Source organism: Procambarus clarkii, chromosome 31 (assembly GCF_040958095.1).
Source record: "Procambarus clarkii isolate CNS0578487 chromosome 31, FALCON_Pclarkii_2.0, whole genome shotgun sequence".
Classification (NCBI taxonomy): Eukaryota; Metazoa; Arthropoda; class Malacostraca; order Decapoda; family Cambaridae; genus Procambarus; species Procambarus clarkii.
Genome location: NC_091180.1, coordinates 43,008,441 through 43,033,871, shown reverse-complemented (window position 1 = coordinate 43,033,871; position 25,431 = coordinate 43,008,441). Strand labels below are relative to the sequence as shown.

The following is a 25,431-nucleotide window of genomic DNA, read 5'->3' as shown; positions in this document are numbered from 1 at the left end:
TTATCATAACTGGATTAGATTTATGGGACATGTGGCTCAGCAACTTATGCCTAGTACAATTGAAAATTTGTTTGGAGCTGCTGATCAATATTTGTTTGAGGGTTGGTTTGAAATTCAAAAAAATTTAAGATCACCCCCACTAAATTATCATTTTATCGACTATAAGGAAAATGTATTAGAAGTAAATAAGGAAATTTTGAATTTGGCGTTAGAAGGTGATACAGATCAAAATGGTAAACTCCTCTATCCTCAAGATTGTGAGTATATTAATCTTTATTTGGACAATACTACTAATAATGTGTATATTTTTTATTCAATAAATGAATTAATAAACATATATAAAACAAAAACAGATGATGATAAAAATTATATATACAAGGATAATGATCGGTCTCTTGTAAGTGGCCTAGATGCTTATAGTTTGGTTATGTCTGGAGTTGATAAACGATATAAGGTGTTAGGTTCCCATCGTATTTTATATAATACATTTGTAAATATGTTTAATGGAGAAATGTTCAACACTAGTCTAAATGGAATGGGAATGTCAGCTCTTAACGTCTGTGTTATTATTGTTCATGCCATGATTCATTTAAAATGTTTACTTGATAAAAATATACTTCCCACTGAGAAAATGCGACACTCTAACAAACATTTCATTGAAGAAGTAATAAAACATGATCCTTCCACATTATTCGGGCATCCCATGTTACCAATTGTTACCTTCAAAGACCAATAAAAAAACAATTTAATAACAATTTAATTAATTTTTAAAAAATAAGAAAACAATGTCGTGGAATATGACTACAAAGCCACTTTTATCATATTTTCCTTCTGATATAACTAGTGATACTAATGCAATTATTACAACTAGTGACACTACATCAACAACAACAACAACAACTACATCCACTGCAACATCTGATATATTCCCAGCAAACAATTTTAGGTTGCCACAACATATCTGGAAAGTATTTGAAAGGATTGGAAACGTTTGTTTTATCGTATCAGATACGATATTGTGTGTGGACTTAAATAGGTTTCCAAAACTTATAACCAAGACATATGTATCTAACACTAATTTGAGATGTTGTGGCAACTTTACACTCCTAACATGAGTCATTCATAATCCATTCATACACCAATATGAATCTCTTGTGAAAGGTTTGAGCCTTATCTGAACCCTTTTCACATCTTTGTGTTTAAAGTTAAATTTCTTGAAATTAAATTATATTATTTTATATTATATTATATTATTTTTATTATATTTTATTTTATAATGTATGATTATTTTTCTAATATTTTTTTATATTATATTATTGTTTTCAATTTAAATATTAAAACCAATTTAAGGGTAAAAAAATCAAATAATTTATATTTCTTTTATTATTTACTAACAAATCAGCAAAAATACAAAAACATATGACCTATATAATTATATATATAATATATATATAAATAATATATATATATATAAATAATATATATTATTAAATATGACCGAAAAAGTAAGATTAATAATTCTAACACGAATTTTCTCAATCTTTCGTACATTACGCTTCACTGTTGGAGGTAAATAAAAAATCAATTCTCCAAAATTCATTTTTATTTCTAGTCTGACGCGACACGGGCGCGTTTCGTAAAACTTATTACATTTTCAAAGACTTTAGTTCACAAATACACAACTGATTAGAACTTACGTATCTCCAATTTTATATCTACATTTGAGTGAGGTGGGAGGGGTGATGTGGCATTAACACAAGACAGAACAAGAGGGGACATTAATAGGGTATTAAAAGTATCAACACAAGACAGAACACAAACAATGGGTACTGAATAGAAGTGTTTGTAGAAAGCCTATTGGTCCATATTTCTTGATGCTTCTATATTGGAGCGGAGTCTTGAGGTGGGTAGAATATAGTTGTGCAATAATTGGCTGTTGATTGCTGGTGTTGACTTCTTGATGTGTAGTGCCTCGCAAACGTCAAGCCGCCTGCTATCGCTGTATCTATCAATGATTTCTGTGTTGTTTACTAGGATTTCTCTGGCGATGGTTTGGTTGTGGGAAGAGATTATATGTTCCTTAATGGAGCCCTGTTGCTTATGCATCGTTAAACGCCTAGAAAGAGATGTTGTTGTCTTGCCTATATACTGGGTTTTTTGGAGCTTACAGTCCCCAAGTGGGCATTTGAAGGCATAGACGACGTTAGTCTCTTTTAAAGCGTTCTGTTTTGTGTCTGGAGAGTTTCTCATGAGAAGGCTGTCCGTTTTTCTGGTTTTATAGTAAATCGTCAGTTGTATCCTCTGATTTTTGTCTGTAGGGATAACGTTTCTATTAACAATATCTTTCAGGACCCTTTCCTCCGTTTTATGAGCTGTGGAAAAGAAGTTCCTGTAAAATAGTCTAATAGGGGGTATAGGTGTTGTGTTAGTTACCTAACACAACACCTATACCCCCTATTAGACTATTTTACAGGAACTTCTTTTCCACAGCTCATAAAACGGAGGAAAGGGTCCTGAAAGATATTGTTAATAGAAACGTTATCCCTACAGACAAAAATCAGAGGATACAACTGACGATTTACTATAAAACCAGAAAAACGGCCAGCCTTCTCATGAGAAACTCTCCAGACACAAAACAGAACGCTTTAAAAGAGACTAACGTCGTCTATGCCTTCAAATGCCCACTTGGGGACTGTAAGCTCCAAAAAACCCAGTGTATAGGCAAGACAACAACATCTCTTTCTAGGCGTTTAACGATGCATAAGCAACAGGACTCCATTAAGGAACATATAATCTCTTCCCACAACCAAACCATCGCCAGAGAAATCCTAGTAAACAACACAGAAATCATCGATAGATACAGCGATAGCAGGCGGCTTGACGTTTGCGAGGCACTACACATCAAGAAGTCAACACCAGCAATCAACAGCCAATTATTGCACAACTATATTCTACCCACCTCAAGACTCCGCTCCAATATAGAAGCATCAAGAAATATGGACCAATAGGCTTTCTACAAACACTTCTATTCAGTACCCATTGTTTGTGTTCTGTCTTGTGTTGATACTTTTAATACCCTATTAATATCCCCTCTTGTTCTGTCTTGTGTTAATGCCACATCACCCCTCCCACCTCACTCAAATGTAGATATAAAATTGGAGATACGTAAGTTCTAATCAGTTGTGTATTTGTGAACTAAAGTCTTTGAAAATGTAATAAGTTTTACGAAACGCGCCCGTGTCGCGTCAGACTAAATATAAAAATGAATTTTGGAGAATTGATTTTTGATTTACCTCCAACAGTGAAGCGTAATGTACGAAAGATTGAGAAAATTTGTGTTAGAATTATTAATCTTACTTTTTCGGTCATATTTAATAATATATGTCTACAGGAAAGACTGCTACCAAAATATATTAATAATAAATAATATATATATATAAATAATTTATATAATATATATTATATATATATATATATATATATATATATATATATATATATATATATATATATATATATATATATATATATATTAGTGTAATATATAAGAATGTAATGTTATAGTATATATATTATATATTATATATATTATATATTATATATTATATATATTATATATTATATATATATATATATATATATATATATATATATATATATATATATATATATATATATATATATATATATTTTTTTTTTTTTTTTTTTTTTGAGATATATACAAGAGTTGTTACATTCTTGTACAGCCACTAGTACGCGTAGCGTTTCGGGCAGGTCCCTGGAATACGATCCCCTGCCGCGAAGAATCGTTTTTTCATCCAAGTACACATTTTACTGTTGCGTTAAACAGAGGCTACATTTAAGGAATTGCGCCCAGTAAATCCTCCCCGGCCAGGATACGAACCCATGACATAGCGCTCGCGGAACGCCAGGCGAGTGTCTTACCACTACACCACGGAGACTGCTTAAATATATATATTTATATATAAATAATATATTTATATATAAATAATATATTTATATATAAATAATATATTTATATATAAATAACATTTATATATAAATAATATATTTATATATAAATAATATATATATATATAAATAATATATTTATATATAAATAATATATTTATATATAAATAATATATATATAAATAATATATATAAATAATATATATATAAATAATATATATATAAATAATATATATATAAATAATATATATATAAATAATATATATATATATAATATATATATATATATAAATAATATATATATATAAATAATATATATATATAAATAATGTATATAATAACCATCTTTGTAACCAATATGTAACTCCCTCTTTGTAACTGTTACGAACCCGGATTCAGCGTCCGTGCCTGGAGCAGTGACAAACACGCCATCTGTGGGTCAGCTCCCGAAACCCCCGCCAAACGAACGACGACACCTAGTGAGGACAGCGTGTACTGGCCTCGAGGACCAGTTTCCAGTCTGGTTCAGCGCTCAACACCGCCGCTCCTGACCTCTGGTGAAGTGGTGCTCCGACGACAGCGCCATCTAGGGAGTGGATATGTCGGGCGTTTGTATCTGAGCCTGTGAGTGTGGTGTATTAGTGTCCATTATTGATGACGTGTCTGCTTACAGAGCCGACCTGGGACCACTGTGTTGAAGGTGAAGTCAGTCTACCCGAGGCAGCCAGTCTCCATACTGTGAAGTTTGCTGCAGCTGTTGTGACGTCGTCCCCCCCGGAAGAACACTGTGGTGTGTTAAGCCTGCCAGTGGAGTGGCAGTGGAAGGATTTACCCGGGACCGACGGTTGGAGACGATAATCCACTGGGGTATCGAGGACAGGAGGGTGATTGGTGATATCACACGAGACTCCTGTCTAGGGCGTACCCCTTTTATCGTTCGTGGAGTGGCCGTACCAGCCTTGGTGGCTCTGTACCTGCCAGCAGACCTGCTGGACGTGTGGTTGACGGCCTCCACGACGGTGCCCCCAGTGGACCTGTGTTGTGGCTGACCTGTGGCCAGGGTAGGCTCGGCGTTCTCAGAGGACACGTCTTGAGGCCACGAAGAAAGCACCGCGGACTCGGCACCTAGCTTCTTAATCAAGAGTCTTCAGCAGAAGACTAGTTTGTGCATGATCCCCTTTGTAAAGTGTTAATACCCCTCCCCCTTGTGTACTCTATTATTTTATATATTTAAATGGTGATGGTGAAGATTATATTATATTAAGTTCTTAAATTTCTTTCCATACTCCCTTTAAGTTACTTGCGTCACGGATCGCATCCCTTGAAAGCCTCTACTGGCTTGGGGTCGGATATATATATCTTCCTCTAACAACATCAGAGCAAGAACCCCGTTGCGTCCCGAGAGGGCCGTAACATAATTGGCATCCCCAGCGGGATTCGTCCCCTTGTTAAGTATGTTTGACAGGGGTGGTGAAGTGGCGTAATCCCTGTATATAATTCCCCCTGTGTGACGATTGTGACGTTATACGTCCTGTGCGGTGCTCAGAGTGACTAAGTGCGGTATTGTGCAGTGCGGTGCTCGCTGTGATTAAGCGATTAAGTGCAATATTGACTAGTGCGGTGTTCAGTGATTTAGTGTAATATTGTAGAGCGAAGTGTTCGCTTGGACTCAGTGCAATATTGGGTAGTGTGGTGCCCGAAGTGATTACGTGCAATATTGGCAAGTGCAGTGTTTGGTGCGATAAAGTGCAATATTGGCGTAGAACAGTGCTCGGTGCGTTAAGTGCTAACGTGTAAGCAGTGTTAAGTGCTAAGTGTTCCATCTGTGACAATGGCAGACAAAGCTACCATCGATGATCTGGACGAGGTTCAGGCTTTTCTGAACAGAGAAGATTGTCTTGCCAGATTAAAATATCTGAGTAAACCAGAGCTTGTACTAGTGAGCGCCTACCTGGAGATCAAGATCCGTGCCAGTGATTCCCGTGTGGAGATCTTGTCCAAGGTACACCGGCACCTGAAGGCAGAAGAGAAACAGGAAGGCGAGACTCCTAGTACAAAGGAAAGTGCAGACATAGCTTCCACGGAAAAGGAAGATAAGGGCAGCGACGTTGACAGTGATGCCGGCGAGCTTAATATCAGCTTCCTAACAGTCAAGATGCGTGCCCTAGAAATTAATCGGGAAATTGAATGGAAGAAGTTAGAATTAGAACGAGAATTAAAAGATAAAGAAGTGGAGATGAAAAATAAAGAAATGGAGATGAAAGAAAAGGAATTGGCGATGAGGCGTTTAGAATTAGAAAGAGAAGAGAAACGAGAGAGAGAAGAGAGAGAAAGAGAAGAAAGAAGAGAAGAACGAGAAAGAGAAGAGAGACGAGAGAGAGAAGAACGAGAACGAGACAAAGAGGAAAGAGAGAGACAACATGAACTAGAAGTTTTGCGATTAGGCGGTGGTCGGAGGCAAACAACGGACACCAGTAGCTTCGATCCGGTACGCAACATCAAAATGGTCCCCAAATTCCATGAGAAGGAGGTGTCAAAATTCTTTGCAGCCTTCGAGAAAGTCGCTGCCTCTTTGGAGTGGCCAAGGGAGAATTGGGCCATCATGATACAGTCAGTCTTGACTGGGAAGGCCCAAATTGCCTACTCTACGTTATCCCTTGACGACTCCAGCGATTATGACAAGGTGAAGAAAGTTGTGCTCATGGCGTACCAATTGGTACCTGAGGCTTATAGGCAAAAGTTCAGAAACCTGAAGAAGACCTCAGAGCACACTTTTACCGAGTTCGCCACGATCAAGGAGCGACTTTTTCAAGAATGGTGTGCCTCTCGGAAGGTGGAGACCAGGGAAGACCTCGAACAGCTGATTCTGCTCGAGGACTTCAAAGATTGTTTGTCTGGAGACCTCAAGACGTACTTAGAGGAACAGCAGGTAGAGACCTTGAGTGCAGCAGCCACCATGGCTGAAGAGTACATCCTGACTCATAGGCCGTCTGCTAAGTACGTCCCGAGGAATTACCAGCGCCGGTTCGACAGACCTCATGAAGAAGAAGAGAGACCCGTCCCACAAAGTGCTAAGAAGACGCCCCCAAGTAGCCCCCGAAGAACAAGTCCCAGTAGTCCGAAACACCGTAGTCCAAGGAGGAATATGGTGTGCTGGACTTGTGGGCAGAAAGGGCACGTAGCTGCTAGGTGCCGAGGCAGAAGAGGTGGCAGCGCACGAAGGGAGGTGATGTTGATGAGCTGTGGAACATCACCAGCAGGAAGCCAGTCGACGACGACGCAGGAAGAACCCAGATTGTTTGCCCCTCACACTTCAACCGGGTATGTAACGAGTGATCATACTGGTAGATCAATTGTAGTGCTCAGAGATAGTGGAGCAGCCCAGTCCCTGATCGTGAAGAGCTCGTTACCCGAGGGAGTAAGTGTGAACGGGAGACAAGAGGTTGTCCTGGTTGGGTTTCCAAGGACGCAGTACATCGCCCCCTTAGTGCCAGTACATCTCGACACGCCTTATTTCAGCGGCACATGTGTGTTGGCAGTAGTCGATACCCTCCCTGTGGCTGGGATTGACGTGGTACTAGCCAACGACTTGGTGACCGATTGGAGCACCAATCGTCCCAAGGTTGCGGACGAGTCTACCAGAACAGCAAGGTCGGAGGTGACAACAGGCAATGGTAATGTCCAGGTAAAGACAGACCCGGATTTGGACATGTCTAATTTGTCCTCTCACCCGCAGATCGATGATATTCTAGCAGTGTCCCCCGATTCTCTCGACGAGGAACATGAAGTTAAGAAGGCAGAGGTACCTGAGCTAGAAGAGGGGCCTCGTGTGCAGGCACCCACGGATACCAACGAGTCTGGAGCGAAGGCGGATGAGTGCTTGCGGTATGGCAAGTTACGGCGTGTATTGGACCAGCCAGAGATTCCCCAGACGTCCGAGGTATGTGAGGTGTGTTCAAAAGGTCTAGTGCCCTCTTCTGTCCAAGCCAGGCTAGTGGATGGCGCCGGCTATGGACATGACAAGCTCAGGAAACTTATCCCTCGAATTGCCGAATGTTTCCTACCGGTATTTTGTTTTGTTCTCCTATGTGTTCTCTGTGTTCTCAGTAAGGACCGGTGGACGACCCGACGGATGATGGCTCCCATAAACATCGCGAAGAGGTCCCAGGGATTGGAGATTTGTACTGCAAGTGTTGCAGTTGAAGAAGGGACCTGGGAGGTAATAGATGATACAGGAGGCACGACATGTGATAATGTGAGTGACTGTTTCCGACAGGTTGACACCCCCCGCGTGACTGCTGAGCCTCAATGCAGCGTTATGTGGAACGTTGGTCGACCTGACGGTGGCAGAGCGAATGCCACCTGCGACGTACGAACAGCCCCGTTGGGACTAGGTGTGGACCTAGTAGAGTATGCTGTAAGTACTGTTTTACTCGCGGTCGCTATCACTCTGAATTATCAGACCCCTGTATTCCAGGTTCCTGTCTCCCTGAAGGACCATCGGACTGGTACCAGAAATGCCGTCTGTGGTCAGCCATCATCGGTGCCACGACATAGGAAAGTGTCGAGTCACCCCAGATCGCGTCGAAACCAATCCTTACTCGAGAGATGTGAGATGATGCCCCTGTTTGCCATCGCAGAGGAGGTGTGGAAGATTATGTCAGGCAGGTCATCGCCTTCAAAGTTCCCATTGAGCCGGAATTGCCCAGTAGGACAGTTCTGTGGACGTGACAGCCTTGACATCCCAGATTATAAAGCATGTGTGTCCATTTGGAGTTGTGTCGTCGTACTAATTTGGTTTGTGTTTCTTTTTATAGAACCCCAAACCAAATTCTTTTTGGTGGGGAGGTGTTACGAACCCGGATTCAGCGTCCGTGCCTGGAGCAGTGACAAACACGCCATCTGTGGGTCAGCTCCCGAAACCCCCGCCAAACGAACGACGACACCTAGTGAGGACAGCGTGTACTGGCCTCGAGGACCAGTTTCCAGTCTGGTTCAGCGCTCAACACCGCCGCTCCTGACCTCTGGTGAAGTGGTGCTCCGACGACAGCGCCATCTAGGGAGTGGATATGTCGGGCGTTTGTATCTGAGCCTGTGAGTGTGGTGTATTAGTGTCCATTATTGATGACGTGTCTGCTTACAGAGCCGACCTGGGACCACTGTGTTGAAGGTGAAGTCAGTCTACCCGAGGCAGCCAGTCTCCATACTGTGAAGTTTGCTGCAGCTGTTGTGACGTCGTCCCCCCCGGAAGAACACTGTGGTGTGTTAAGCCTGCCAGTGGAGTGGCAGTGGAAGGATTTACCCGGGACCGACGGTTGGAGACGATAATCCACTGGGGTATCGAGGACAGGAGGGTGATTGGTGATATCACACGAGACTCCTGTCTAGGGCGTACCCCTTTTATCGTTCGTGGAGTGGCCGTACCAGCCTTGGTGGCTCTGTACCTGCCAGCAGACCTGCTGGACGTGTGGTTGACGGCCTCCACGACGGTGCCCCCAGTGGACCTGTGTTGTGGCTGACCTGTGGCCAGGGTAGGCTCGGCGTTCTCAGAGGACACGTCTTGAGGCCACGAAGAAAGCACCGCGGACTCGGCACCTAGCTTCTTAATCAAGAGTCTTCAGCAGAAGACTAGTTTGTGCATGATCCCCTTTGTAAAGTGTTAATACCCCTCCCCCTTGTGTACTCTATTATTTTATATATTTAAATGGTGATGGTGAAGATTATATTATATTAAGTTCTTAAATTTCTTTCCATACTCCCTTTAAGTTACTTGCGTCACGGATCGCATCCCTTGAAAGCCTCTACTGGCTTGGGGTCGGATATATATATCTTCCTCTAACAACATCAGAGCAAGAACCCCGTTGCGTCCCGAGAGGGCCGTAACAGTAACAAAGTTCAAATAAAGCAAATATATATGTGTACATACAAAAGAATGGGGGTGGTAGAAGATAATATTAGTGTTCAGTGAGTGACCACAAGGTCTCCTCTGAATACTTTTTATTTTCTTCTCCGAGGCTATGGGTCCCCACATTGGCACCAGAGGTCTTCCTCACAAACTTTTTATATAATATATATATATAAATAATATATATATAAAGGTAAAACTAGCTAATTATACATAGATATATGATAACTAACCAACCCTACCAAACCTAACCTATATATATATATATATATATATATATATATATATATTATAATATATATACACACATATATATATATATAGGTTATATATAGGAATCTATATGTGCCTATATATAGACACATATAGATTCTTCTATATAGACATTAGAGAAGATTCAGCGGTACGCCATGCACCAGGCTCGCCACCATTTTCAGTATTCGTCATATCCAAGTCTGCTGTGTGATGCACATGTCTTCTTGCTTCACCACCCTGTAATGAAATATTGTTTGTTACTAATTGTTTTGTATAATACATTATTTTATTATATAATATTTAATTTATTAATTAAAAACCGTTTCCATATTATAGAAAAAAAAACTAAAACAAGAATCTATATAAAACTATAGAATAGAATAGAATAGAATAATAGAATAGAATCTATATAGAATCTATATATCATATATATATTTATAAAAATAAATATATATATATAAATATATATATATATATATATATTTATATATATGTGTGTATATCACGAAAATAAACACGTGATTAAGAATGTGACAATGTCAGACCACGGAGGAAGAATGAAACAGGAATTTCCTTAAGTACTTTCGTATATTAAATACATCTTCAGAAGGACCTTCTGAAGATGTATTTAATATACAAAAGTACTTAAGGAAATTCCTGTTTCATTCTTCCTCCGTGGTCTGACATTGTCATATTTATATATATATATTATTATATCCTGCATTATTCCAGCCCATTATTAGAGATAGTAGCCACCTCTTATTTTGGTTTTCTTTCATTATTAGTGCTCAGAAAATTAAATATATCTACATATTTAGTCAAAATCAGTTACATTATTTTATCTTATTCATAGCATAAATGTTCTCAAAGATTACTAAAAAGAAATTGAATTAGACTACAGCAAATTGGCAAACTTTACCTTGTATCTGTTTCCACCGAGTTTGTTTGGGGCGTTCTTCAACATATCAGCAATACTTGTCTCAACATCTCTTTCAGTTGCATTAGTGTGGGTGTTGATACAGGCTTCTGGAAATTTATAAGAATTAATTAATATATATAATTATAATTCACTTTGCCATTCCCCATTCCACAGTCCTCTCGTCCTTCCCACTTCCCCGTCCCCACATCATCCCCACTATTCCCACTTCCCTGTCCCATCGTCCTCCTTACCATTTTCCCCTCCCCTGTCCTTCTTCCTCCCCCACCATCTCCCATTCACCTGTCCCTTTGTCCTCCCCAGCATTCCCCTGTCCCCACCATCCCCAACTCCCCAGTCCCCTCGTCCTCCCCACCATTACCCTCTCCTCTGTTCCCTCGTCTTCCCCACCATCCCCCCCTCTCGTCCTCCCCACCATTCCAAACTACCTCATCCGATGCATTCTATAATGGTCTGATTCTTCCATCAGAAAATTGGGAACATCAAATGATCTGATATTCCCATCACTGAAAAATAAGAACAGCTAAAAAAATGAAATGAAAAAAATAAAATGAGTATAAACTATACTCATGAAATGAACAGTATGGTAAACAACACAGCTCAATTTCAATGCAATGTCACACAAAATTATTAAATCGAAATGAAAATAAATTGAAATCTATGAAAATTCAAATTATCAATGCAATCAGAAATATTGAAATAATATCGCAACATAATATAGTGTGGGTTGCTCTTACGTGCAACAGACGGTGCTGTTTTTCAAAAAAGGCATGGTTTTACCTGTCACAAGTGTGGCATCTATACTTATACTCACGAAATGAACGGTATGGTAAACAACATAGCTCAATTGCAATGCAATGTCACAATAACATTTAATAACAATAATAACAATAACATTTAAATATACTTTAAGATATAATCTAGAAGAAAATAAGAACATTGAAACGGTTCATGAACTCGATTTCAATAAAGGACACTATGGGGAACTTTGAAAAACAGTTAATGAGTATAATTAGACAGACTTGTTGCTAGGCAGAGGAGTAAATAATGAGATATATGGCAAATTTTGCAAAATATACGGCACACAAACATTCATACCCAAACAAAGCAAAATGCTAGGTAAGAACAAAGCAGTTGGCCCGTAGGGGAAAGGAGATACCCACAAGACTGGAATACAAGTCATTAACAAGCACACAAGTACTACACCACACAACAACCGCACTACTACCAGAACTGGACGAATCACTACCAAAACAACACATTGCACATCACTACCAAAACAACACAACACAACACAAGCATTGGCAAAGAATTATAGACCAGTTGCACTAACATCCCACATAATAAAATTATTTGAGAGTGATCAGGAGTCAGGTTACTAGTTTTATAGAGACCAATGACCTCCACAATCCAGGCCAACAAGGATTTAGAGCAGGAAGATATTGAAATACCTCTTACAGCTATCTCTCATGTCCTCTACTTGTACAGTACAGCTACTTGACCATTACGACAAAATCACTGAGATATGAGATAATGATGACACTAACCTCATCTACTCAGACTCCAACCCACTCATATTAAATAATGATGTAAACAATAAATTAAAAAAAAATTCCACTTATTAATGTCAACCAACAAACTCACACTAAACATAGAAAGGACCTACAACATCTTACTTGGGAGCAAATCAACAAATGCAATTCATCTACACTTACACAATGTTAACATCAGAAATAAAAAAGATGGTAAGTTCCTTGGTCTATACTTAGATCTGCCCGAAACGCTATGAGTGCTAGTTGCTTTACAAGAATGTATAACTTCAAGTCATTGTACTCTCCCCCAATGTACCTTCTTGTATATAAAGAAAAATAAATAAATAAACAAACAAATAATAAATCAATACTTACTAAATTTTGTCTATTATGTAGCAAAGAAGCAGGTCTACGGAAGGCTTTTCTGTTGAGTTCGAAGCCCAGATTACTCGTGGTCTCTGAAATAAGTTAAGATTATAAGTATAAAATTGATAAAACCAAATAATAAATCCGGTATTGCTCAATTTCAGATGCAGACGTACTGAATGATATATCAGACTGTCAGCATGGTATTCGATCTGGAAGGTCCAGTGTAACGAATTTACTCAGTTTCTATGATCGAGCCACAGAGATCTATAAAGAATTCTGATCAAGAAAGAGATCTAGGGGTGGTTTTAGATAGAAAACTATAACCTGAGGATCATATTAAGAACATTCTGCGAGGGGCCTATGCTACACTTTTTAACTTTAGAATTGCTTTTAAATACATAGGTCAAAAAGTTTTAAAAGTTTTAAAAGTTTTTTAAACCTCTCGTGTATCATGAGTGTGTTAAAGCTTCAGATGGTGCATTCAGATGATGAATATTACCTAGTTCCTTCATCTGGGAAGAATGAACACATATTGGTGCATTCGGATGATAAAAACTAACTACTGTAGTTCAATTGATCAACAGACTGTATATCATATGCAGACTGTATGTGGATCTGCGAGCCACTCCAAACAACAGCCTGGTGGACCAAGCTCCACCAGGCCTAAAGCACAAAGTGATATAGATGTGATAGAGAAACTAGGTCAAATGGAGGAGTAGGTCTGTATATTAAACAGCACCTGACGTGCACAGAGCTACTAAACTCAATGTGGTGGTAGAGTGGTGGGGGGGAAACATTGCAGAAAAAAACAAAAATACAATTTGGTCAACAAAACAGCATTGTTTAAAATAGAAGACATGGGTTGACATTTTGGGGGTAAGGTAGGTTACATTGAGTTAATTAGTTAGTACTTAGTTTTTATCTTAAACTGGTTGGGAGAGGTACAGTGTTGCTGTGCTGGTGAAAGAACACCTAAAGGTAAATTAAATAATGATTGCGAATCCACAAGAAGTTGACATAATAGCGCTAGAGATCTGCAATCAGGATGATAAACTTTCCTTAAAGAATTTGACAAACACTTGCTGATAGGACATGAAGTAAATGAAATGTATGTCAAGTTTTGTGAAATATATGATAAAAGCACAACAAAATTTGTAGCAAAGGAGAGATGCAGAACTAGGAAAAGGGGTTTGTTCAACAGAAATTGCGAGAGGGCCTGAGACCCAAACACACACAAATGGAATCAATATATAGCAAGAGGCCAAACCCCCAAACATACAAGCGATGCAAAGATGCGAGACACAGCAGCAGCAGTAAGGAGAGGGACTTAAGGACCATAAATAAAGTGTGAAAATAAACTCGAGTAAATTTTTTTAACTAATCTCGACAGTGAAGAAAAACAAATATTCAGACGATTTGTGTTAGAATCATTAATCTTACACTTTCGGTCATATTCAACAACACAAATACATACACACACATTCCTGTTGCTGTAGCAAGTGAAGAATTACACACACAGATCACAATAACGTGATGCATCAAATGAACAAATCCACAAGGGCCGTGACGAGGATTCGAACCTGCGTCCGGGAGCATCCCAGACACTGCCTTAATCGACTGAGCTACAACAGGGTAAAAGGGTTGAAACCGAAGTTCTACTGAACTTACTGGATCCCATAGCCTCTCCGAGGCACAAACCAGGCTTTTACACAACCCACCCCCCCTGCACCCGAGCTATGTCAACAGGCCGTTCTCCCTCTTCGCCCTTACATCATCACACTCAGATCACAATAACGTGATGCATCAAATGAACAAATCCACAAGGGCCGTGATGAGGATTCAAACCTGTGTCCGGGAGCATCCCAGACACTGCCTTAATCGACTGAGCTACGACAGGGTAAAAGGGTTGAAACCAAACTTCTACTGAACTTCCTGGATCCTTTTACCCTGTTGTAGCTCAGTCGATTTAGGCAGTGTCTGGGATGCTCCCGAACGCAGGTTCAAATCCTCGTCACGGCCCTTGTGGATTTGTTCATTTGATGCATCACGTTATTGTGATCTCTGTGTGTGATGATGTAAGGGCGAAGAGAAAGAACGACCTGTTGACATAGCTCGGGTGCAGGGGGAGGGTTGTGTACAAGCCTGGTTTGTGCCTCGGAGAGGCTATGGGATCCAGTAAGATCGTCCTTCCTTTCCTCCCTAGAATCTGGATGTAGCAGGTGCTCAAGTGTCAAAAGTGAAAAAATTTGGTTTGTCTTCCGAATGCACCATATCGGTAAATTTTTACAAGATGTATTATTCTAATAAGGGTTTGATAAAATACAGTAGACTGCCTACTGGTTTTTGGTTGCCAGTTTCCTCAAGTTAATTTAAATAAATGGATTTAATCTATTTCACACAGATAGATATATTAGATATTATATTATATTCCTTTCCTCCCTAGAATCTGGATGTAGCAGGTGCTCAATTGTCAAAAGTGAAAAATTTGGTTTATTTAACATACACGCCATAGACCGGCTTGGGAAAAAAAAGTTCGTAAAACCCAGGGGCCATAGACCGGCTTGGGAAAAAAAGTTCGTAAAACCCAGGGGCCATAGACCGGCTATGAAAGAAAATTTGAGAAAACCCTGGGGCCATAGAACGGCTATTTAATCCCCTTGAACGGATAATCATCTGTATAAAACCTTATTACAGGTAAAACCAGTAGGCAGTCTACTGTATTTTATCAAACCCTTATTAGAATAATATATCTCGTAATAATTTTGCAAAAATAGTGGCATTTACTATTTTTAAAAGATTATTAAAAAATTTACCGATATGGTGCATTCGGAAGACAAACCCAATTTTTCACTTTTGACAATTGAGCACCTGCTACATCCAGATTCTAGGGAGGAAAGGAAGGACGATCTTACTGGATCCCATAGCCTCTACGAGGCACAAACCAGGCTTTTACACAACCCCCCCCCCTGCACCCATGCTCAATTGTCAAAAGTGAAAAATTTGGTTTATTTAACATACACGCCATAGACCGGCTTGGGAAAAAAAAGTTCGTAAAACCCAGGGGCCATAGACCGGCTATGAAAGAAAATTTGAGAAAACCCTGGGGCCATAGAACGTCTATTTAATCCTCTTGAACGGATAATCATCTGTATCAAACCTTATTACAGGTAAAACCAGTAGGCAGTCTACTGTATTTTATCAAACCCTTATTAGAATAATAGATCTCGTAATAATTTTGCAAAAATAGTGGCATTTACTATTTTTAAAAGATTATTAAAAAATTTACTGATATGGTGCATTCGGAAGACAAACCCAATTTTTCACTTTTGACAATTGAGCACCTGCTACATCTAGATTCTAGGGAGGAAAGGAAGGACGATCTTACTGGATCCCATAGCCTCTACGAGGCACAAACCAGGCTTTTACACAACCCCCCCTGCACCCATGCTCAATTGTCAAAAGTGAAAAATTTGGTTTATTTAACATACACGCCATAGACCGGCTTGGGAAAAAAAAGTTTGTAAAACCCAGGGGCCATAGACCGGCTTGGGAAAAAAAAGTTTGTAAAACCCAGGGGCCATAGACCGGCTATGAAAGAAAACTTGAGAAAACCCTGGGGCCATAGAATGGCTATTTAATCCTCTTGAACGGATAATCATCTGTATCAAACCTTATTACAGGTAAAACCAGTAGGCAGTCTACTGTATTTTATCAAACCCTTATTAGAATAATAGATTTCGTAATAATTTTGCAAAAATAGTGGCATTTACTATTTTTAAAAGATTATTAAAAAATTTACCGATATGGTGCATTCAGAAGACAAACCCAATTTTTCACTTTTGACAATTGAGCACCTGCTACATCCAGATTCTAGGGAGGAAAGGAAGGACGATCTTACTGGATCCCATAGCCTCTCCGAGGCACAAACCAGGCTTTTACACAACCCACCCCCCCCTGCACCCGAGCTCAATTGTCAAAAGTTAAAAATTGGGTTTGTCTTCCGAATGCACCATATCGGTAAATTTTTTAATAATCTTTTAAAAAGAGTAAATGCCACTATTTTTGCAAAATTATTTTGAGATCTATTATTCTATAGAATAATGCATATAAATGCATATATGCATATAAATACAAAACAAGTAAATGTAAATAATTTTACCTTGCACCTAGATCCACCAAGCCTGTATGGCGCGCGTTTCAGTACTTCGGAAATCTAGAACTATCTTGAATCTCTAATCTGCAATGAAACAATACATATTATTGCACTTACCAAAACATGGATGAATGTAGAAAATACAGAACTATTAGCTGAATATCAAATAAATGGATTTAATGTATTTCACACAGATAGATATATTAGATATTATATTATATTCCTTTCCTCCCTAGAATCTGGATGTAGCAGGTGCTCAATTGTCAAAAGTGAAAAATTTGGTTTATTTAACATACACGCCATAGACCGGCTTGGGAAAAAAAAGTTTGTAAAACCCAGGGGCCATAGACCGGCTATGAAAGAAAATTTGAGAAAACCCTGGGGCCATAGAACGGCTATTTAATCCCCTTGAACGGACCTGTGCATGGACCACTGAGGCATAAAAAAAAAACACGGGCCATAGACCGGCTTGGGAAAAAAAAGTTCGTAAAACCCAGGGGCCATAGACCGGCTATTTAATCCCCTTCAACGGACATGTGCATGGACCACTGAGGCATCGAAAAAAAACACGGTCCATAGACCGGCTTGGGAAAAAAAAGCTAGGTTAGGCTAGGTAAAAGCTAGGTAAAAAAGAAAGGAGCTAGGTTAGACTATGTATGTTTAAATCTCTGATTTAAACAGAGCCAGTGTTCAGTCAAATAACTGAATTTATCAAATCTTATCCTTGTATAATATACAAGCTGATGTGAGATCCCTGTCTACAGGTGGACTGGAACTTCTATCAACTAATCCATACATCAAACCTGTCCCTTACAGCCCACAATCTATCATTAGGAAAACCATGTGAGAAATCTTTAAGGAATTCTGATAAAGAAAGAGATCTAGGGGTGGTTCTAAATAGAAAACTATCACCTGAGGACCACATAAAGAACATTGTGTGAGGAGCCTATGCTATGCATTCCAACTTCAGAATTGCTTTTAAATACATGGATGGCGAAATACTAAAGAAATTGTTCACCACTTTTGCTAGTCCAAAGCTAGAATATGCAGCAGTTGTGGGGTGCCCTTATTGTGTGCCCATATTGGGGTGCCATCACATTTAAACCAACCAAGCCCACAAATACGTCAACATGGACCAGCATTACACAGTCTAACATACTCTGTCAGATGTAACAACTAAATTTGTGAATTCAAGACCTAATCTATTGCATATTACAGTGTTAGTACGAGAAAAACATTACTTACATTCGAAGCCGTGTTTTAAAATGGCGGCGGTCTTGTTGTACTGACGCTCCAAACTGTGTGTTCGTTTGCGTATGATGAACGTGTGACAATTTACTACAACAATTATTTAATTATTCTTATTCTTTATTTTACTATTTTTAGGGTACATGAAATTTCAAACTTATTTGCACACAATAATATAATTGCATTGGCATAACCTTTATATATTACGGAAAATAGGATGACATGAACGAAGTCAAAGTGAAGTTGAAGTCAAAGTCATTCGCCGAACGTATTAGTCATTTTTTTTCTCCCAAGCGATAGGGGATAACAAATCCACAGAGAATATATGTGTACAGTAAAGTCAATTTTATTCAGGGAAGTACATACATAGTTGATTTACAAACATAATGATGGATTTATAGATAGAGCTAGTGCATACAATACCTAAAGCCACTATAGTAGGCATATAGCATTTCAGGCAACCGGGCAGTATATATGGACCCCTTACTCAAATCTCTGAATATGTTAGATATTAAGTCCCTGCACATACTCTCATGTGTATTTTATATATATAAAACGCTGCACTCTAATGTCAATCCTGACCTTAAAAGCTTCCTAGAAGGTTGTAACAGATCCCATGAGCACCACACCAGAAACAAATACCTATTTGATATTCCAAGAGTACGACTTAGTCAAACTAGAAATGCTTTACAAATCAAGGGACCTCGAATGTGGAATGACCTTCCCAATTATGTTAAAAACTGTACCTCTCCCAACCAGTTTAAGATAAATAAAGATAAATTTATATGTTAAGAAAAATTCCACAAATCATCAACCCTGTTACTGACCCAGTATTTACCCAAGTCTTTCCTAAATCTAAACTTATCCAATTTATACCCATTGTTTCGTGTTCTATCTTGTGTTGACAATTTTAATACCCTATAATATCACCTTTGTTATATCCATTCAGGAAATTGTGGTTGATCTCGAACCCATTGAAAATGTGACGACTTATACTGAATTTTGGGCGTTACAGGGCAAAAACATAAGAACAAAGGTAACTGCAGAAGGCCTATTGGCCCATACCAGCCAGCTCCTATCTATAACAGATAACATAACAAACATAACAACAGTAAAAACATTTAGTGTGTGTTTGACGCTCACTGATATGTTCCATCGTTGTTTTATATATGGTGCTATTTTATCTTACGCTTTGTTGCTCTTTTATACCTACGGACTCATAGAACATTCTATTGCGAAAACATTGGCACAAAAATGAATGACGTACATACAATAATAATGTCAGGACAGTGAAATAATTATAAACTTTCAAAGCGCTGTATCGCCCATGTGTCGTCCTGTCACCAATACTGGGTAACAGTTCCACCACTTCCCACACTCTTGCGGGTGAGCCGCGACCATTATTCTACGTTTATATTCATATCACCGTGTTGGGAATTTCATTGCGAGTACATTGATACCAAAATTAACGCTGTAGGACAAGTGTGGAAGTGATAACAATCCCAAGAGTAAAAACATTTTGTTGCTCTTGGGCACTCACGGCGAGTCATCTACGTAGGTATTTATTTGGTGCTGGTATCCATATAACTTTTTGTGACCGTTTTTACTGATGTTCTTCTAGAGAATGTTATTGCGAACACGTTGGTACCAAAATGAAATACATAGCTCAAGAACTAAGGTCAGGAGAGTAAAAAGAGTATACACATTTTTGTTTTGACGCTTAAGGTTATTGTGAGTACTCATCGCCTGCCTAGAAACTGGAATTCTGGTTGATCTCGAACCCATTGATAATGTGATTTAGTTTATTCTGCCGTTTAAAGAAAAAAAGAGCATATCAATGTTATATCACAGAAAACGAATTTATCATAAACTCATGTATTTGTCTTACAGACTATGGTGCCAATGTCAGAATTGTCAAAATGATGTACTTTGCATACATCAGATCTTTAGTGGATTATGCTGCACCTCTGCTTGTTTTGATGCCTGAAAGAAAGCTTGGAGGGCTTGAAAAATTACAGAACGAAGCCTTGAGGATAATCCTTGGGTGCCCTCGTACCAAAAAGATACTTAATATGAGAAAGGAACTTAATATTCTGAGCGTTTTTGATCGTGTTACTGAAATTAACTGTCAAATTGGTATAAAAATGCTTAGGCTAACTCATTCTAATCCTTGCACAGAAGCCCTCCAGAATTTCTTTATTGAAGATCAGCATTGTTCCAAATGGATAACAAAAACTGGAACTCAACTCAGAATATATGGGGTTCATGATTTGTACCAAGAGAAACAACAACGGCACTTTCCTGCACTGTAGGAGGTTACACCCTTTCCAGTTTTAATCCCTCACTTTCCACCCAAGAAGCAAATTAGAGATCAGCCCAAGCTTCGTCTTGAGGCAAAGCTCAACGCCTTAAGCCATATTGATGCTCTGTCCACAGAGCATTCTCTCTCTCAAATTATATACACTGATGGTTCCCTACACCGCATCACGGGTGCAGCTGGAAGTGCAGTTGTCCTGACAATGGGCGATGGCCTAGCTACTTTGAGTGGGGAGTCCGTATAAACAACTGGGCCTCTACCCTTCAGACTGAACTATTTGCCTTGATCCTTGCACTGAAATGTGTACAAGTCTCAAAACTTGATACATTAATTGTAAGTGACTCCTAATCATCCTTAAATGCTCTCAACTCTTTAAGACATAACTGTAACATGCTTGTGTCGGAAGCTAGACACAAATACAACAAAATTATTAAGGATGGTAACAGAGACCATTTCATGTGGTCTCCATCTCATGTTGGGCTCCGAATGCATGATAGAGCTGATAAGTTAGCCAAAGAATCTGCCTTTAAAGGAGCCGTTGAGTGTAACCTTGGATTGTTAATGACCAATCTGAGAGCAGCAGTACACCGAGAACTTCAACAAGATCTTGTAGATCTGAGGCAAAGTGAAATTGACACCAGTAATTCCATCTATCATCATACTCTCATACAAGAGGAGCCACACATCTATGGATCATCCAATAAAATCAGCAGACTTCTAGATGTTAGTACTGCTCGGCTTAGACTCGGTTACAAGTATCTCTGGGAATTCTTATTATCTGCTGATGTAGACCTGACCAAATGTAAACTGTGTCAACAAAATTATTCGCACAACCTCCGTCACTATGTGATGGAGTGCGAAAAGATACATGAATTTAGAGACAATTCTATAACCAATGTTCCAGCGATGTGTCAATATTTCATTCAAAATGATCTGCTACCAGAAATTTTAGCCAAATATCCCCAGTTTGCTAACTGTAGATAACAACTAAGTGATTGTAACCTATCCACCGCTGCCCACTGGATGGGGGGCGGTGTGCAGGACAAACATAAAAATTTTGATACTAGCTCTCCACATATGTCAGTTGCTTAATTTAGAACCTGTACTTGAGGTCGATCTCGAACCCATTGTTGATGTGATGACTTATATTGAATTTTGTAACTAGCTCATCAAGATTGTAACTTGCTTAGCTAAATGAATTGTGGGGTTCAGTCCCTGAGCCCATTATGTGCCTCTGTAACCCTTTCCACAACCGCCCACAAGATGGGTATGGGGTGCATAATAAATGAACTAAACTAACTACCTCATATTGAACTGTTCCATCTCATGTTGGAATATAGTGCTCAATGAGGTGGCCGATGACTTGGCCAAACGTGTCACATCAAAACCACAAGTTGACATTGAATGTGAATTAACAATGAGACAAGTAAGATTTATACTAATACATTTATACTAACTCTGTTGAGCGTTGACCATTTATACATTAAATCTGTTGATGTGAGCACTTTAGTTTAGTCTGCCGTTTAAAGAAAAAAAGAGCATATCAATGGTATATCACAGAAAACGAATTTATCATAAACTCATGTATTTGTCTTATCATATTGAACTGCATTCATATTTTTAATATACAACAATATGAATATACAAATTTCTGTAAATCCCCTACCATGTTGGAATCTGTGGAAATGAATGAGCAAATGTGCTGGCTGAAGGCGCTGAAGGAAACCACATTGGTTTCATTTTGGATACAAATGTCCATGGAGATTCAAAATGGAAAATAATTATATAGTTGAACCTGCAGAGAGGAGTTTAAGAATCTGTGTTGAGAGTGATGGACACAGCCTTCACAATTATAGTTCAGAGAATGTAAACATCTAAGAGTCATTAGAAATATGTGTAGAATAATAAACCCTACATTGTTTGAGTTAGGGAAAACACCATTTGTGATATATAGATACTAGCGTTCCTATAAAGATTCACCCATTTTGCACCAGCAAGATAACATATAAGATTTTAAGAGTTGACGAATGTTAATCTTCTTGTTTGATAAACTGTGAACTTGAGACATAGTTAATAAGAACATTCCAGTTATAACACAACAAAAAGTTTTCATATTCTTTCACACCACTTTCCAGCAACTTATATAATTTATATAAATTATTTTAGGGAATAATACATAAATTATATATTTAAACATGATATAGTGTTTAGTGGAATGCATAAGGAGTCAAATTGTGTTAAAAAGAGCGATTTTTAGAAAATTTGGAAAACTACTTTTTTCTGTTCATATTATAACTAAATGGATTTTAAAGGTTTCACTCAGCCAATATATATCATTCACAATTTATTAATGAATTTTACAAAAAAAACACCATAAATTTTATATTTAAACATGTAAAAACTATTTGTTTTACATTTGGAACAAAATAATTGTAGAAAAACAATTTAAAATAAAACCTTTGTGTTTGGATTTTTTGAGTAAAAGTTTCTCAAAGGCTCTCCTGCACCATTCTCAATGCAAATCATTCCCACACCTATGGGAAGAGATAGGCGAACGTTGTGTAGATGATTTGTGTTTGCTGGGTTGTCACCAATAAACAATGATGACAATAATAATAATAATAATGATGATAATATTAATAATTATTTTAACAGTAAACAAATGTTAGATACTGAAGATTTTACTCAAGATATGTTTTTTTATGAATATGTATGATATCTTAACGAGGAAAAAGAGCACCAACTCTTCTTGTTTTTTATTTCGATAATACATTAGCCATATATGATGAACAACAACATTTACAACTGAATTTGTCAGATAGTTTTCCTTCAGTATATACACGGCCATTTTTATATGAGATGTTAGATTATATGAAAGCCACCAACAAACACAATATTCTTATTTTATGGACAGCAGGAAAACGATCATATATTCAAAATGTTTTAACTTTATTGAACATGTGTCAATATTTTACACATATTTTAACGTATTATGACTGTGTTTTATCTAAAAATAAATATGGTGTTAGTAAGTCAAATAAATATATTGTCAATAAATACCCTAAATATTCAGATATGAGAGCCATACTGATAGATAACTGGGCTGTTTATAATGCTTTGGGAAGGAAAAGAAAGAGTTATAAGACAAATTATGATGATGGAATAGTCAAACAGCAATACAGTCGACTGATATCTATCAAACCTTATACCATATATGACGTGGTGAAAGAATTTGGGGCTTTCAATATACCCCCTCATCAAATAAATGATATTGATATGTTCATTCGTTCTAAAGGCTTAAACGGCAAAACCAATAATAATTATAATCATAATAATGGAACAGATTCATCCACACCAGGAAAATTAGACCAGTACCCATCATATGGGGACACAGCTCTCTTATCCTTAATATGTTTCTGCGAAAGAGAAATCTTTGGGATAGTAGCAACTCCGACTATACAAAACAAAAGAAGTATAAACAGTGACTACTATATTATTTTGCTTGAAAACGATCAGTTATCATTGATAAATAGAAACAAGGTAGAAAATAGTAATATGATCAGAAGTAGACAATGCCGTCCCCTTATATGGATACAAATTTCAACTTAATGATGGTAGTACTATTAATATCTATTCTATATTTCTATAAGTTTGATTAAGTAGGTACTCGTGGGATTATGCCTGAAAGCTTCTAAGGCAGAATCCCGGCTGGAGAAGCAACAATATGGTGTTCAGCTGACATTGGAATGGTCAAAGAGCGATTGGTTTGTATCCTAGGACTCAATGATCGTTTGTCATCTTGTGTTAATTCATCATCATCATCATTCATTCCATACGTTTTTATGTCGGATATGATTTTTTCTATTAATTCAAGTTGGTTATTTAACATTAATTCTTGTTCATGTATAGTGTCAATAGTTGAAAGGTTAACCCTTTTCCATAATTCATTTTTACTTTCCTCTGTTTTTCTGTAAATTTCTTCAATGTTGTTTTTATAAATTTCTTGAGAGTTTTTTTAGTTGCCATTGATAATGTTCATGTAACTGTTGTATACAAAATTTATTATTGTTTTCCAATTGGTTTACCTTATTTTGAAATGTGTTTTGAATTTCATTTATTTTTGAATTAGAGATTGTATTCATATTTACACAACTTTTTATGAGTTCATTCATGCGTTTGCATAACAGAAAACAAAGGTAAATCAATTGAGTGTAGATTGAAAATGGTGTATAAAGATGACTACGTTCAAGGGCAAATAGAAACTGTTCAAATAATTTATATACACCAAAAATTCTGTCCATGAGATTGGGTCCATCCATATTTTCGTTTTCAAGTTCATTGATTGCACAATGTATAAGGTTGGTTAGTATATCGTTAATGAGGGATGAACCTACTATTTGGTCAATATTATCGGTATTTTTAAAGAATTCATTTAATTTTTGAAGATTTTCTTTCGGTTTAAATTCTTTTATATCATTTTTCTTATCTTCTTGTAATGCTAATTTGAACAGCGTTGAACATATTATCAAAGGAAATGGGTTTAGTCTCTCTGGACTATTTTCATTTTCGGGTATAATTTTAATTTCATTTACAAAGAGTGTTTTTAGAATAGATTTTTCAAAGTCTAAATAAATTTGAAAAGCTTTTTTATATTTTTTATTTTTAAGGGCATCATTAAGATTAATAATATCCAAGGTTGATTTTGAAGTCATTTTTTTTATTTTATTTACTTTGTTAATTTGG

At 37.8% G+C, this 25,431-nt stretch overlaps 1 long non-coding RNA gene across 1 annotated transcript; it reads right to left on the bottom strand.

Moving 5' to 3' along the window:
* Positions 1-10,246: 10,246 nt before the first annotated feature.
* On the bottom strand, positions 10,247-18,402 carry LOC138370167 (uncharacterized). Its single transcript, XR_011230062.1, has 4 exons — positions 18,369-18,402; positions 17,130-17,207; positions 11,052-11,158; positions 10,247-10,369 (listed from the first exon to the last, which is right to left on the bottom strand). It is a non-coding gene; the product is annotated as an uncharacterized lncRNA (long non-coding RNA).
* Positions 18,403-25,431: the final 7,029 nt, after the last annotated feature.